Source organism: Urocitellus parryii, chromosome 4 (assembly GCF_045843805.1).
Source record: "Urocitellus parryii isolate mUroPar1 chromosome 4, mUroPar1.hap1, whole genome shotgun sequence".
In the NCBI taxonomy this organism is placed as follows: Eukaryota; Metazoa; Chordata; class Mammalia; order Rodentia; family Sciuridae; genus Urocitellus; species Urocitellus parryii.
The window spans coordinates 125,402,481-125,417,344 of record NC_135534.1 but is presented as its reverse complement, the minus strand read 5'-3'; positions in this window follow the sequence as shown (position 1 = coordinate 125,417,344).

The following is a 14,864-nucleotide window of genomic DNA, read 5'->3' as shown; positions in this document are numbered from 1 at the left end:
TAAGAGGTAGAACCATGTGAAATGTGACTGGGTCATGATCATTCTCATGAAGGGATCAATACTGCTTTGCAGAGTGGGTTAGGCCTTTCAGCCTAACCTCTCCCAGTCTCTTGCTTTCTTATTCATGTTTGTGTTCCTTCTGTACTTAACCACAGAAACCCTTTCTTCTTCTTTGCCATTCTGTGATGCAGCCAAGCAGCCCTCAGCAGGATGCTGACCTCATGCATGTTTGGAGCTCTCAGTTATCATAATTGTGAGTCCCAAAACTTTTTAATTCATGCCTTTCCCAGTCTCAAGTATTTTGTCACAGCAACACAAAACAGACTAAGACACCTTTCCAGTAACTTTGCTGTTTCTTCCACAAGGCTCTCTGTTCCTCTAGTGTGAGGTCTTATATAAGAATTTCAGGGTTCCTTCGATACTTTGACATTGAAGATATTAAAGCTGCATTGACTGAACCACCCACAAGCCATGGAATCCTTTATAGAGTAAGGCTGTGACTGTCTCCTTCTGACTCTAAGATACCTGATGTTCTAAACACTGTGTTTCCTTCAGCCTCTGCTTATAGGCCAGCAACTTGGTTGAATTCTCCAGTCTCAGGCAGTGTGCCTGATTGGGTCTCCCACTTTTATGGGGTATTTTGGTCCAAATTACCCCACAGAACTTGCACTATTCTCTCATACTCTGAGATGCCAGCTGGTTTGTAGTTTCAGCCTGCTCATTGCTTTGTGTTTCTGTCCTATTTTCTGCTTTAGAGACATCTTTGTCTTGTTTTGGGAGAAGGAAATGCCTTTGTTATTTATTTATATGTGGTATATTTTAATACTTTTGTCTATTACTGATCTGTGTGTGGAGCTAGAGATAGAAAAGAACAGGGGCTTAGAATGTTTGAAATGACAAAGCAATCTGGATCAGCAAAAAGAATCCAGGAAGCCTTCCTAAAGGAGGTCCGTGTATATTGGGCCTCAGACTGTGGGTCTCAAAGGTGAGCAAGGGCTCATAGGCAACATAGGGATGGACTTGAGCTCTAGTTTGGAGGAAGAAATATGGAAGTTATATGTTTGAGAGGGCAGAAAGATTGGTTTTAGTTGGTTCATTATGTGGTGTGTGTGTGTGTGTGTGTGTGTGTGTGTGTGTACGCGTGTATAAGGGAATCCTAAGAGTTCAGGCTGCAAAGAAAGATGAGCAAAACTGAACACCCAAACTTTTTATTTTATTTTTATTTTTGCGGTACTGGGGACTGAACCCAGGGGCACTCTATACTGAGGTATATCCGACCCCTTTTTATGTTTTATTTTGAGACAGTTCTCACTAAGTTGCTGAGGCTGATCTTGAGCTGTGATCCTCTTGCTTCAGCTTCCCAAGAAACTGGGATTACAGGTATGCACCATTGTGCTCAGCAAGCCCAGTGATTTTAAATGACTTACCCAGCTCTGTCAACTCTAGGCACCTAAATTTGAGTAAATTCAAGGCAAAACCATTTTAGGGAACTGACAGCCTACAAAGAAGAAGAAGGAGGAAGAAGAGGATGCAGAAGAACTTAGGAAGGAAGAAAAGGACATAGGGAGTTTGCCCTTCAGCTCTGAATGAGTGACATTTGTAAGTGGCACATATACATATTCAATTCTCCAGGTCTTTCACAAAGCTACACATGATAATAAGCAAAAATGGTAGTAAGTAAAAATGAGCCAGATGCAGTGGTGCATACCTGTAGCCAAAGTGGCTCAGGAGGCTGAGGCAGGAGGATCAGAGATTCAAAGCCAGATTCAACAACTTAGCAAGACCCTGTCTCAAAATAAAAAAATAAAAAGGGCTGGGGATGTTGCTCAGTGGTTAAGCACCCAGGGTTAAATCCCTGGTATTGCCCCCCCCCCCAAAGAAAGGAATAAACCACGTGTTTATGTGTGTATGTGTGTACACTGGGTAAAGAGACCACTGGACTGTATACCCCTGGAATCATCTACTTCAACTTCCTATTTTACAGGTAAGAAAAGTCAGACACAGGAAGAGTTAAGTGACTTACCTTAGGACACACAATGCACACCCAAGACTAGAACACAGGCTCCTAACATGGAGCAATTTCATTTTTGTTTCTTCCTTAGACAGAAGTGGGGCAATTAAGAAATATTCTCTGGAGCTGAAATGTTATGAGTCAAGGAAAAGGAAGTGGCATTTATAAGTGTGACTCTTTCAAATGCAAATATTGTAGAATATATCTTTTCAGCAAATAATATGCATTCCATCATTAACACTCTATTTGAGAAAGCGATATGGTCAGAAGGAACGATATTCTTCATGAGACAAACATGGGATCCCGTTTTCTCTGGGGCAGTCATCATGGATCACAGGGGATGATGTCACTAGTAACAATACCCTGGCAAGATATGGACTCATAACTGGCTTCTTAGGCCCTTGGTCTTTGACATTCTTAATTTGTCTGTTGACCTCTGGGACTGATCTGAAGAAAACTTCACTTCAAAACTGGATCATAATTTTCCTTCAAATCCACCCTTAATGCATAGATCTGGCATTTTTTTCTTTCTTGTCAAAAATGACCTTCTCTATAAAGGCTCTATTCATTGAATGATATTGAATTCTGACATTTGTTTCAATTTCTAAAGCAAAATTCTAACTTTAACACCTACTTAGGGAAACCCTAATAAAGTAGAAGAACTTATTGCCCTATCCTACTCAAACTGCATTTCTAGACATGCTGCTGTTGAGATGGTCTTATTACTAAAAAGACTGTGAGATTTTATCATCTTTTGGAGTGTGTTTTTTTTATAAAAAAAAAAGAGGTTTGGTATTTAAAACTAGTAATTTCCTCTTTAAGAAAGAATCCTCAGGAAATAACCAGAAACTTGGATTAATATACAGATATGATTATCACTTAAACATCTATTATAACAAGAAAATAAAACCAGGTTAAATGTCAAACAGTAGAAAGATAATTAAATGATTTATCACATATGCATATCCTGGTATATTAGGAACCATTGAATTTATGGTTTGAGGAATATTTAAGAAAATGAGAAAACATCTCCTATAAAGTGAAAACTCCTTTGAGTTTGTTCAATACTGTGTACTTCATTTCTAGTACAGTGGTGCAATGAGTACTTGTTGGTTGAGTGAGTAAACTGATGAAAATATTAACTTAAAAATAGAAGAATTTATACTGTGTATAAATTTTAAGTTAAATTACTCCTTCTCAAATAAAAGACTCCAAAGAGATACTGTCACTATTATTGCAAACAAAAGCAGTAATTCAAAAAGTATTTCCTTCTTGTGGCTTTATACCATGTAAACATAATTAAAATGTGTTTGCTTTTGAAAGCAGAAATATGTTTCTTGGGTGCTAACATAGAATTTTGGTACATATGATAAACAACTTGAAACTAAAACAAAAGATAGATGGCTTATTTTTTCTAATCAATTTTCTCCCCTAATTCTATTATACTGAACTGTATTTTTCAGAATCTGTTCTGTGTTGCCATAGCAATCAGCTCCCAGTGTGAAATTATATCACACTGGCTTTCTTTCAAGTTTCAATAACGTGCCATCACCACCCACTTCTCTTTCAAAATGTTCAACTCCTGTAATCACTGAGCACCTTAATAGCCTCACTTTTGGGGAGCTGAAGAGGGAGCTGGGGCTTAGGAAAGAATTCTGTATAGAGAGTGGGAGTAAAGTGAAAGAAATAGGGAAAAAGTGGAATTTGAAAATAAATTAATTTGCCATAGAAAATAAGGTTTGACCTTCTCCATATAGTAACCTCTCTTCCCAACATACTATAAGCTTTCAGTTTACTAATAGATGAATTGAACATTAACTTGAAATGAGAGTAATGTGAGAATAAAGATGTATGTTTGGTATTAGAATGTCCTTAACACAGAAAGAATCTTTACAAAGCAATAAGAAAAAAATACATTCAGTTTGGGTTTGGATATGGTTTCAACTTAATCTAACTATGATATTCAGAAACAGGGTCTTTGGGAGTTGATTAGGATTAAATAAGGTCATCAAGTTTGAGTCACATTATTGAATACTGATGGCCTGTATTTCTTGACCTGAAAGATGTGGAAAGATGACATATAACATGAGGGAGCAGAGAGATGAGGATTTGTAAGGCTTTTGGAAATACCCTAGGAAAAACAAATGTGTGCAGGATTCCAAAGAAATAGTTCTAGATTCTGATATACCAAAATATGGGTTGTGGTTCTGGCTGAGAGACATGTTTTCTAGTGACTTTTATTTTATAAATTCTGTGTTGTATGGATATTTGTAATTAGCAAGTTGAAATCAGGATAAACAATAGAGCGTTTCCATTTTTGTTACACAACCAGGTAAATTTCTTATAGAAGCATTTGAAACATAAGTTTCTAGAAATGTTAATCTATCAGGCCTGAAGTAGACCTTGGAAATCAGATAGTTCTAGAATAAGTGGCAGTGATTAGTTTGGGCTGCCGGGATTACAGACATGTGCCACCATGCTACACCATACTCAGACTTTCTAAAAACAACCAAATCCTTTCTTATGACTTGGTCAACATGTCATTGATCTAGGTCTGTAGGGCCCATAGCTTATTCCATTCATCATATTTAGGAATAAAGAAATGTATGAAATCACTTAATATGCAAAGCCTTAAATATAGTTAATGTTCAACACAGTGAGACAGCATCATTTTTATTGTTATTATTAGTAATATAATTAGTAATATAATAATCCCCAGTCACTGGGATTTACAGGTATGCACACCATGCCTGCCTGAGTGTCTTATGTTTAACCACCTGAACATGTCATCCATATTATGCAAACTTGCTCTTCCCTCCAGCAATGTCACATGACTTTACAAAAATATAGTTAACAAAGTTTTTTTTTTTTTTTTTTTTTAATGGATGACAAATCTTGAGGCAATAAAACAACAACAACATAATATGAGTCAAATAGTGAGTGGACTTTACATAGCAATTATAGGCCTATGGAGTTTGGTCAAAGTTGGGAATTAATTATTAGATATTCCCCAAACAACCTCTTTGGGCATCACATGTATTTCTGAAAATAACCTGAGGCTGATTGTTGGCCAAGGGCACTTCCTGTATGAAAATTCAAACAGTTGTTTGTTTATGAGTATGCTCTAGTGAAATATTTCTAAGAATCTTTCCATGAATCAAAAACCACTGGAGCTGAAGTTGTGCAGAGTCACCTCCCAACCAAGATACCTAAAAAAAAAAAATTCTTCTAAAGAACCATAAACAAATATGTAATGACAAATCCCACCGTTATGTACAACTATAATGCACCAATTTTTAAAAATGGGGAAACAAAGAATTTCTGCCACTAATATAAATCAACATTCCTGAATTCCAGTAATTCCAGTTTTAAGTTTGCCTGTGACACTTGAGACAAATACAGAAGGAGTTGGGTTAATGCAGAAAGTGCACATTCTTGACCTGGCTTGCCACTAAAAAAATGTCCTAAGTTGTGTTTGGGAGTTCCCACTGTTGTCTTCTGAGGGATCCCATATGAGATCCTCAGCCACAATCTCCAAGGGGGTGCACCCACAAAAGATTCCTCTCTGACCAGCCTCTACTCCAGCACTCAAACCTTGACCTTGCCTCCAGCACCCATCAGAAGAAGGGCAAAGTTTATTACAAAGTCTCTTTTGGCTGCTTTCAAGGGTGCTAAGTCTCAGTGAGGAAGCATCAGCGACTCTGGGCCACATTTTGTCACTTGGAACAGAAAGGAGCTAAAACTGCACCAATATTTTTGAATCAGAGCCAGCAAGGAAGAGACCCTGCACCAAAATAGCCTCCTTCCTCCCTCCCTCCCCAGCTCTTGATAGTCATCCTTACTCTCCTTCAACAAAAAACAGACTTGATAACATCAGCTCATGTAAGTCTTCTCTTGTGGACCTGCCTCCAGCTCAACAGACAGGTCTAGACAAGTCTGAATCTTGGAATGGGCTCAAATAAGGATCTTGGCTACATGCATTTTCCTTTTCATTCTATACTCCAAAGCAAAGATCTGTTTAGAATAAAACCAGTGTGTGTGGTATTAAAAGAAGTTTAGCATCTGACTTTGTTATGCTTTATATGTGAAGTGTACCCCAAAAGCTCATGTGTGAGATCATGCAAGAAGGTTTTAGAGGAGAAATGCTTGGGTTATGAGAGCCTTAACTCAATCAATGAATTAACCCCCTGATGGGATTAACTGAAGGCAGGTAGGGTGGGGCTGGAGGAGGTTGGTCATTGGGCACATGCCTTTGGGTTATGTATTTTGTTTGTATCTGGTGAGTGGACTCTCTTTCTGCTTTGTAGTGGTCATATCCAAAGCTGCTTTCCTCCACCACACTCTTCCACAGTGATGCTCTGCCTTACCTCAAGCCCTGAGAATGAAGCCTGCTATCTTTGGACTTAGACCTCTGAAACAGTGGACCCCAAAATAAACTTTTCCTCCTTAAAATTGCTCTTCTCAGATCTTTTGGTCAGAGGAGAGAAAAAGCTGGCTAAAACAGACTTCTCTAAAAGGTTCTATCCTTTTAAGTCAGTTCACACAGGGAAAGAAATACAAAGAAGCTAAGGGGACTGCTCAGTGGTATAGCACTTACCTAGCATATGGGAGGCCCTGGGTTATATCCCCAGCACAGCAAAAAAATAAAAATAAACAATAATAAAGAACTACAAAGCACAGCATATAAATAAGGATCTGAAAACCATGGAAGACCCCAAAATCAAACAAGCCCTTCCTCTGGCTTGAACTTGTCATTTCTATAAGGCCAGATCAAATTACTGTTTAGACAGCTTCTTAAGAGTTACCAACATTTTAATTTTATTTCATTTATCAAAAGTGAACTTTAAAAATGCATTATGTGACTTCCACAAATATACTGAAACACTGTACACATCATGTAGTAGCTAAAAGAATTACAACTGATGGTGTACTGCTATAATCTCATATCCCAACAAGGAGGCCTCAAATGTAAGGCCTACCTGATTGGGAGTCCAGATAGGACAACAGTGCCCATTCATGTAGATGGCTCAGTCCTAAAAAGCATGCCCCACTGTTTTCTTTACCTCCATCTAGGAGGAAAGATGGCAACATTCAATTCAAGGCCATGTTAAATAGGAAAACATTTCCAAAAGGCAGACACAATGGGCTGAAAACTAGAAGCAAAATCTAAACAAAAACCCCCCAAAATCTTGATGCTACTCTTTTATTGTTTCTTTAATTAGATCTTGTTTTATTATCTGGGATTTCAAATGCCAGACACTCTTATTAAGAAAAATCAGAAAATTAATAGAAGCAAAAAGAGCATAAAAAATGTTCGGGCTCATGTCTTCCAGCATGGGACATTAGACCCTGTCTTTCAAGAATCTTCACTGTTAAGACCCCACATACAGATGTCTTAGGTATGTGCTTTTTTGGTACTCACATAATTTAGATCAGTGGTTCTCAAATTTGGTTGTACCTTATAATCAGGAAGACTTTAAATATATTGTTAGGCAGGTCTCTCTTCTTACTACTTAATCAGAACTTCTGAAATGAGACCCATGTATCAGTATTTTTTAGGAATTTTCAAGATGCAATTTTTGGGTGTAATCTACACATCAAAATATTTTTTAAATTCCTTAAGTATCTGCAAGGATGCAAACAAATTGGAGAACAATAGCCTTACCTAAAGAACCAAGAGTGAGAAGATAGGTTGAGGATGAGGTAGGGCAGTGGTGGTCAAACTCATGTTTATCTAGATCACCTGGGATCTGTGTGAAAATAAGAAGTCCAGGCCTTCTCCACTTTTCATGAACTCTGGGGTCCGTATTCTTTATCAGCTCTCTAGGTGACCCAAATATACACCAGAACTGCCTGATGGTGATACAAATATTATTTGGGGGGAAACTGTTAGGTAGGTGACACATACCCTATTATTTGATCATATCCTAAGCGATCTGTTCCTCCTTTTTCCTTACTAGATTGTAAAATTCAAAAGCTGGGTTGTACTGTACAAAGCCTTTAGCTACATGTGGCTATTGAGCACTTGAACCATGACTAGTTCAAATTGAGCAGAGATGCAAATGCAAAGTGCACATCGGATTTCAAAGACCTAGTTAGTACCCATTGAAATGAGAGTAATTTTGGACATAATGGATTTTGTTCTTTTTCTTTGCCTGTCTTTTTTCCTTTCCTATCAATGTGGCTATTAGAAAAATTCAAATCACACGTGTGAAGCTGGGCATGGGCGTGCACACGTGTAATCCCACTCTTGGGAGGTTGAAGCAGGAAAATTCCAAATTCCAAATTGAGGCAATCCTGGGCAATATAGAGAGAACTTTTCTAGAAGAATAAGAAGGAGGGGGAGGAGGAGGAGGAGGAGGAAAGGAAGGAAGGAAGGAAAGAGAGAAAAAATTGGGGACACATATTACACACGTGTCTCTCATTGTATTTCCATGGGATAGTCTGCTCTGGGGCAGAGCAGCTGTCTCAGTGATTATGCATCAAAGAAGCACTCAATCAATATTTTTTCAAAGTGAGAATGAGCCAATGGATTAATGAATGAAAATAAACAGATGGTTTTTATTCAGATAAAGGAGAAGCTTTTGGAAAATAGATATTTTGGTTTGAGTTTCGCCAAGAAGCCTTTCCTGATTCAAGTGTAAAATCCCCAGTTTGGAAGGGGATCCCCCAAAATACTAGAAAAGTAAAGAAGTGGGATTGGAAATGGCAGGAGGACCCTCATCATCATGGGCAAGTGGCACATAATCCTCCTGGGACAAATTAGGAAACAAAGCAGAATTATGTACCTAGGAGTTATCACCACCCACCCACAGTGAGGAAGCTGGGTTCTTTATACACTGTTTTCCATCAGCCTTTGGTTTAAAGCTGCTAGGAGCAATTTGAAAGCTTCTAGGAATCTACTAAGAGCTGCTCTCAGGGTGAGGGAGCTAAGGTGTTTCTCTTCATTGGCTGAAAGTTGCTAGCATGTGCTAATTCCCAGGCACTTCCATCCAATAGATGACAGTACTAGTGGGTTCCTGTGCAAAAATGGCAAAACTGAGGATGGGGCGAAGACACTTCCTCATGTGACACTTTGTTATGTTGATTATTTCAGTTGAAGACAATTGAAAAATAACAAGCATAGGCTTTCTGTGAACTCCCCTTACCTACCTAAAGAGAGATCTCCAAAAGGAATTCACTGTTCTCAATCCCCTTCCCAGAAGTTTCATCAACCAGAGAAGGTTAAGTCTTATCAAAGGAGAAGAGACTGGAAGTCAGCACCACACCCAATCAAACTTTGCTACAAATTATCTTCTCTTTTCCTTAGGGCCTATTCCTCTTTGCTAAAAATCATTTATAATGTGGCAATATCTTCTCCCCGCTCCTTATAAAGAGGGTAAAAAAGCTCTTAAATCTCACTGATTTTTTGATGTCCATTTTTCTTTCCTGTATTTCCCACATGCATGTATTAAATGCCTTTTTCCTACTAATCTGCCTATTATTTGTTTATTGCATAGGCTCAGTAATCAAACCTTTAGAGGGTGAATGGAGTCTTTCTTCTCATATAGGGACATAGCCAGGGACAGTCAACTATGGTTCCTTTTCAAACAATCCCATCAATTCTATCACCTAATAAATAATATTTGTATCACCATCAGGAAACTCTATACATCTCACAAGATGGGTCAATGAAGGTCCTTTGGAATCCTATGTCAGCTGCTCTTTGTTGACTCACTTCTTTCACTTCCTATTCTATTCTAGAGACCCAAATGTGGGGAACAGGCTTCCAGCAATGAGTCCAGTGTCACTTGATTAAAAGTTGCCCACCCAGGGGAAGGTGAGTAAAGAGAGATCCATCAATGGGTCAAGTCTTAGATAGTATTATCAATTTTTGCTGTTCTGTTCCACAGTAGGATGACAATAATAAGATATTGTATTGTCTATTTCAAAATGGCTAAGTGGAAGACAGGGATTTTAATGTTTTCACCATGGAGAGATGATAAATATTTAAGGTGATGAATATACTATTACTTTGCTTTGATCATTACACGATGTATACATGTATTGAAACATCACACTATACCACATAAGTGAGTGTATGTCAATTAAAAATAAAATAATAATTTTATAAAGGGTTTCCCAACTAGTAGGACCTCACTTCTCTGTGACTGACTTCATGATTCTTCTCTTCACCTCCTGATAATTGTAGGTGAATTTTGGTGAGCGACTTTCTTTCTGCTGTTTTCTCCATTATGATGCAGATGCTTCCAGGGATGTGACGGACACTTATCTTCAGATTGCCCAGGATACATGCACATGGGACTAAAATTGTAGTAGTTGAATATTTTAATAAAGAATCCCAAGTTTCAGAATATTTAACTTCACTTAGTATTAAATCACTTCATGGAAACCAGAACATTGCAGTTCCATTTGGGGAGGTTAATTTAGTCTGGTTCTAATTTGAAATGAATCAGGAAAGGCTCTGGAATAATTGTGTTAGACACAGTGAAGCAAGGCAAATAAGACAGAAGAATTAGTAAATAAATTGAAAATGAGAAATGACTGTCTAAGCAGCCCCATTTTCATAGTTATTTTAGATCTACTCAATGTCATAAAAGTCTATCTATTTTCCATGAACCATTCATTTTAGTCAGACCTTAGTTTCATTCAAAGGACATGAGTCAACTCACTGTCACAGCCTGTCATTGCTAGAATTTTACATTGAAGGCCCTTTCCTATAGTATTTATTTTCCCCTCTGGAATTCAGACTGTATAGAAATAAAAGTTGTTTAACAGTGTGTTAATCAGCTTTCTGGCAATAGGACAGAATAACTGAGGTAATCAACTTTTTTTTCATACATATTTTTTAGTTGTAGATGGACACAATACCTTCATTTTGTTTATTTATTTTTATGTGGTGCTGAGAATTGAACCTAGTGTCTCAAAATGAGAGGCAAGTGCTCTACCACTGAGCCACAACCTCAGCCCCTAGGTAATCAACTTTATTAAGGAAAAGGTTATTTTGTCTCAAGGTATCAGAAGTTCCAGTCCATGATCAGTTGGCTGTGTTGCTTTTGGGCCTGTGGTGAAATAAAATATCATGGAAATGAGTGATGGAGAAAGCTACTCATCTCATGGTAGCCAGGAAGCAAAAACAGAGAAAGGTAAAGGGGCTAGGTCTAAGTGTTTCCTTCAAGGGCACATCCCCAGTGACCTAACTTCTTCCCACTAGGTCCCACCTCCTAAAAATTCCACCACTTCCCAGTAATACCACAGGCTGGCACCCAAGTATTTAATACATGGGCCCCTGGGGAACACTTACCCAAACCATAGAAAGAGATATTTACATTATGAATAATTCAAACATTTTATTTTTTTAAATCGAGAGAGAGAGAGAGAGAGAGAGAGAGAGAGAGAGAGAGAGAGAGAGAGAGATAATATCTACCAACCCTCAAATAGTTGGGCTATCACAATTTAAAAAATAAAACTGGACATTCCAATACACATAATGACAATTTAAATGAATTCCCCATTCATGTATCGCTTTTTACTGAACAAACACAAGCCGGAGCATTTGCCTCATATGCACGAGGACCTGGGTTCCATCCCCAGCACCGAGAAACAAATACATGTGGAACATAGAGGATTGGCAATTCAAATTTCTATCTACAATCAGGTGTGTTAGATAAGGAGTCTATGTGGGCAAACAACCCCCATGAAGCACCACACAGTAGTTACCTTGAAGAAATATGGACCCCATGTTTCCAAATCTACTGATTTTTTGAGAGGTCCAAACCCCAATTTTATATGAGAAATATTCCCCTTTGAAAATGTTGGCAAGTAATTTAAAATTTGGGGAGTAGGGGGAGGCGTTGGGGATGGAGCCCAGGGGTGTTTTACCACTGAGCTCCATCTCCAGCCCTTTTTATTTCTTATTTTGAGACAGGGACTTGCTAAATTGCTGAGAGCTTCACTAAATTGCTGAGGATGGTCTTAAGCTTGGTGATTCTCCTGCCACAACCTCCTGAGTTCCTGGGATTACAGGCATGCATCACTATGCCTGGCCTTAAGGTTTTTGTTTTTTTTTTTCTTAAAAAAAAAAAAAATCAGCTTTACAGATCCACCTGGAAAAGGCCAAGCAGAACTTACAACCAGGAGCATGCAAAGTTTTGAACTAGAATCTACTTTGGAGCAGAGAGAGACCTAGGGACTAACTGATACAGATAACAAGATCTATATGAGGATGCACCTTGCCCTCCTCTAGCAGCTTGCTGTCCTGAAGGGGAAATGATATATGCAAACAAAAATTTCAAAACTGGCAAAGTAGGATATAATAATCATGATTCAAGAGAAATAGAACCAATAGCTTATAAAAGAATTTATGGTTTAGTTTAAGGAACTGACTTATGCAATTGCTGAGGCTGGAAAGTGTGTAGTTTGTAGGGCAAGCCAGCAGGCTGGAAACTCAGGCTGGAAACTTACTTTCTTCTTTTCCTCGCCCCCGCCCCTCTCTCTGTACGGGAACTCAGGGTCACTTTACCACTGAACTACATCTCCAGTCACTTGTATTTTGCTTTTTGAGACAGAGTCTCCTGAAGCTTCTTAGGGCCTCACTAAATTGCTGTTCAATTTTTACAATTTACTCTTCAAATTTATGATTCTCTTGCCATAGCTTCCTGATCTCTGGGATTACAGGTATGTGCCACCATGCCTGGCCAAGTACTATTGCTTTTAATAATTTCAACTATCATAATGGGTCAGAACTATCCCCATTACCCTCATTTTATTTTATTTATTTATTTGTTCTTATGGTACAAATAAATAAATAAAATTAAATGAGGATAATGGATATCATTGTTGTTCACAGTTTACAAATGAGGAAACTGAGGCTTAGAGTACCAGGTGGCAACACTGAAATTTGAACCTGGTTTATCTGACTCTGAACTTGCATTCTGATGACCCTCGCACATCGCATGACTAACATTTTACCTCTGACTATACCAAGAAGAATACATCTAGGAGTCTCATTGATGTCCATACATGAACAATGAAAAGAACAGGCTTAAATTAATAGTAAAAAGTGTTAGGTGTCCATTAGGAAATACACACATCGGCTGAAGAAAGAAACATTTATTCTTAGAGATCCTGGCTGTTTTGAACATTCATCTTGGGCTGGAAATATAGCTTAGTGGTAGGGTCTGTGCTTACCATGAACAAGGTCCTGGGTTCCATTACCAACAAATAAACAAATAAACAAAAATCAAAACTCCCTAAAGACCAGATAAAATTGTAATCACTTAATAGTAATGTGTATTGAGACTCTGAATTTTGGTTATTGATTGGCAAGAATAACAACACAGCACTTTCCACCCACACAGAAAACAACACCAATGTTGGCTTCTCTTAAATGAAAATATTTCCTTGGATTTCTCTTAGCTACATATTTTTAGCAAAAATTAAATATACACTGCAAATCTTGCCTTCATTTCTTGGGAAAGGAATAGATTTATTTCAATCTAACTTCAAAGGAGCAACAAACAGACTTTTCTTTCCTAGGCCATTTTGAAATACTCCTACACTATTTCATCCTTTTCCCTCTGAGTTATTTTTTTCCTCTCTCAGAACTTAAGAGTATGTGAGAGATCTGTACTGTTCTATTTTTGCTAAGGAATGAATTTTGAGCTCATAAATTGTCATCTATTCAATTGTTACTCTTTCTCTAGAGCTTCACATTACAGTCTATGCCAAGTCTTTTCTCCTCCTATGATCATGATGATAACAGAGATACAGGCAATAATTTAGCTACTGTTTAAGACTAAGTGATAGCCTTTAATTGCAAATATTATGTTTATCTTAATTATATCTCCATAATTATAATTATCTTACTCCTCATAATTTTAAGTTGATGGGCATATTACAAATCAAATAGTAAAAATAAATGCTATACTCATTCCATTGAACCATATTTTATGCCAGACACTGGGCTATACACAAATTTAAAACTTGCAACAACTCTATGGAGTTGCTAGTAACCATTGCCCCGTTTTTCTAAGATGGAAACCCAGGTAAAGCTAGTTTCAGAAGCTTGTCTGTGTTTGCATAGAAATGGACCTGAGATTTAAAATGAGGCACCCATATATAATGGGAGAAGATCTTTGCCACCTATTTCTCAAATAGGGCCTTAATATATAGAATATATAAATAACTCAAAAAACATAAAACCCAAAATAATAATAATAACCCAATTAATAAATGGGCAAAAGAACTAAACAGATGCTTCTCAAAACAAGAAATATAAATGTCCCACAAATATGTAAAAAAATGTTCAACATCTGTAGCAAATGCAAATCAAAACCACATGGAGATGTCATCTTGCTACAGTCAGAATGGCAATTATCAAGAATACAAATAAGTATTGGCAAGTGGGGGGAAATACATTCCTACATTGTTGGCAGGACTGCAAATAAGTACATCCACTCTGGAGATTGAAGATTTTGAAGATTTGGAGATTCAACCAAAACTAGGACTGGAACCACCATATGACCCAGCTATCCCATTCCTCAGTATATATCCAAAAGATTTAAAATCGGCATATCACAGGGACACAGTCACATTCATGTTTATAGCAGCACAATTCACAATAGCCAGACTATGAAACCAATCTAAGGGTCCTTCAACAGATGAATGGACAAAGAAAATGTGGTGTTTATACACAATGGGATATTCCTTAGCCATGATACAGAATAAAATTATGTCTTTTGCTGGTAAATGATTGGAACTGGAGACTATAATGCTAAGTGAAATAAGTCAGACTCAGAAAGTCAGAGGTCAAATGTTTTCTCTGATATGCAAGACCAGGAAGAGCAGGAAA